Source organism: Lactuca virosa, chromosome 9 (genome assembly GCF_052849685.1).
Source record: "Lactuca virosa cultivar CGN04683 chromosome 9, Lactuca_virosa_CGN04683_v6, whole genome shotgun sequence".
NCBI classification, from domain to species: Eukaryota; Viridiplantae; Streptophyta; class Magnoliopsida; order Asterales; family Asteraceae; genus Lactuca; species Lactuca virosa.
In genome coordinates, this window is record NC_136434.1 from 275,489,894 (window position 1) to 275,492,883 (window position 2,990).

Sequence of the window (2,990 nt, forward strand, 5' to 3'; positions counted from 1 at the left end):
TCATTTAGGGTTTTTCCTTCTGTGCCTAGTACGCCCAGGGTACACCCAACGTACTAGGTGGCTCCACTTAAAAGTCACACGCATGAGTACGCTAAGCGTACACATATGTACGCCCAACGTACTGGACTGCCACCTTTCTCAAACAAGGGACTTATCCTACCACAACTTCAAACTTCCATCGCTTCCTCGCTATAACCTCGATTCCCATGAACCTCAAACCCTAATCTCAGACGACCCGAAACAGGATGTTACAATTCTCCCCCACTTGAATTAGATTTCGTCCTCGAAATCGCTCCTTATCAACACCTAGATTGAACTCAACCCAAGAAACACCACCGAAAAGACCCCATATTTACAACAATCTCTACCTGATCACCGACAGGGACTCTCGGCCCCGAAGAAGGACAGACTCTACTGCCACTGCGATACTCGTTTTCACTCTCCAGAACTTGAAACTCTAGTGGTCTATCTCCCTGCCCGACCACCCTTGCAAAACATCATCCTGCTAATCGCCCATCTACTAACAGACTCTAAGAGCACTCTTCCAACTCTGATTCTCTAATCGATCTCGATCGCAACTCAAAAGGGATGGAAATGTCATAATCTCCCATGGACCCACCGCCTGAACAGCTATCAGAACTCATTGGGAAGAAAGAACCCCAAAACTCTGACCTCAAACACAAGGAAAATACCATGCTCGCTTGGAAGTATCCTTTGACATTTTATAGACATAAGCCCCAACTTCCTCTCAAACATCCCCTCCACACTGAGCACCAGGTCAGCTCCCGACCCAATGAATACACTTCCAAGGGTTACTCACTGCACACACAATAAAACGACTTATCGACTTCCTTCTCACAATATCTATCTCGGCTCATTGTGTAATGCTCGTGTTTCTAGCCTAGGCATTAATATTGATGTGATAGTCTAGGTTAACCTTTTTTAACTCATTTTGAAGAAATGAAAAGGAATTATGTGAATATTATGTGTTTTATGTGGTTTATGCTTAATTACTAGGAGCTAATTAATGAAGAATAAAAATGAGCGTCGAATATAAATATTAGATAAAGCCGATATCTATTAAGAAAGTTATAGTGGTCGTGACAAGGATTACGGATATATAAAGAATACCGAAATCCGAGTTATAACGAAGAAGTTATGACCTGTCGAAGTTTCACGACAAACCGGCACGGTGCCGAATGTCGTAAAAAGTGAGTTTTTGCTAAACTACTTTTTAGCCTTACTGATCTAAATGAAACTCGTAGTGTTCGTTAAACCGAGAGTAGGTATAAAAAGAACACCCAAATCTGACTTCGTATGAGGAAGTTATGATTTTTCGAAGTTTCAGCTTAGCAGTAGACAGCTAAAAACTCGAATTTTAGATCGAGTGATTTTTAGCCAACACGGCCTAAATGAGAATCGAAGGTCTCGTCAATAGTAGCACAACGGTAAAAAGACAGACGAAAACGGACGTCGGATGAAGAAATTATGAATTTTTAACGGATTTCCTGTCCCGGTCTGTTAAAAATAATAATATAAAAATTAAAGTCAAAATTAGCCGACGAAATCTAAACGAAAGTTGTAGAGCGTAATTTTACCTACGCGTGCATATAAAGAACGTCAAAACCGGAGCTCGTATGCGAAAGTTATGGATTTTAGAAGTTTTGGCACGAAAATCGAGAAAAATTGCTAAAACCGAGAAATTTCGCAAGGTGGACTTCGGCCACCTCACCCTCGCTTAGAATGTGCCTCGTGTCCGAAATTGTTGTGTCATCAGAAGCGTGTCCGAACCAGAGGAGCCATCTGAAGTGGTCCAATGAAGTTGCGACGCATGCCCCTTTCCTCGTGCATCCGAGCTTCGCAGGGTGCCACGGGCCCCCCCTCCTCGGACCCGGACTTCGGTCCAATCAGAAGCCTCCAGCGAGGCCCTCGCATGCGCAACCCATGTGACCCTTTCTCGCATCTGCTGCCGCGTGGCTTCTCTCCTAGCCGTCCGATCAGGAGCCTCGCATCCTATAAATAGGAGGGTGCGAGACCTCCAGGGTATATTTTGGAAAAGTGACATTTTTCACCCCTAAACTCATATTTCTTTCATTCCAACTTCCCCCAAAGCCCCGATATCAATTATAACACCCGAAACACGCCCCGAAGTTTCCGAGAAGCCCGAGAAATTTATCTTTTCGATTTCGAAGCCCGACCCTCGCAGAGCCCGGTTTCTGAATAAAACTCTCGGTTTTATTAGAAACGATCGTTTTAGGAAACGAATTGCTGCCCGATTATCATCAAATCATGTGAGTGTGTAGTTACTTTCACTTTACACATAGATATGAAGTATTTACCTTAAAATACGTGCTATGTATAATTATATTAAGTGTTTATTTGAGGTGACTGTTAAACATATGTTTTATACAAGTTTTAAACTGTATATGTATTTTATCTACAAATATGTTGGGTAGAACATGGGTAGACGAAATAGTCGATGTGTGTTAAAATGGTGAGAGGCCTCGATGTTGTTGTTGTTGTTTTTGTAGTCGTCTAGCAGAGTTTAGATGACGACCACGGACTTTTCTAGACAGTCCAGTGGGAACACTAGCAAGTTCGCAACTTGTAGGTGTTGATGAACTAAATGTTCATTGGCGTACTCCATCCCCATCATGGTTGCCTTTAGGACATGTATAGCTGAGGAGTCACCTTAGCAGTAGTGTCCACCCCGATGATATTCCTTAGGCTAGGTCCCTTGTGATAGGTGTTTAGGGACGTAAAGTGAGGACAACGGGAATGGGTAATCAGGGTTATTGTTGATTGGTGAACTTAATAAGTTTATTACTATTGTGGGTTGAAAACCCTATATGCTCACCAGGCTCCCAAGCCTGACCCACTCAGCTTTTTATGTTACAGGTAGTGGACCCCGAGCATAGTCGGAGGATGATGAGAGATTTTTGGATTATAGGCCAGTAGTTGTAAATAACTGTTGAAAGGCTTATAATGTC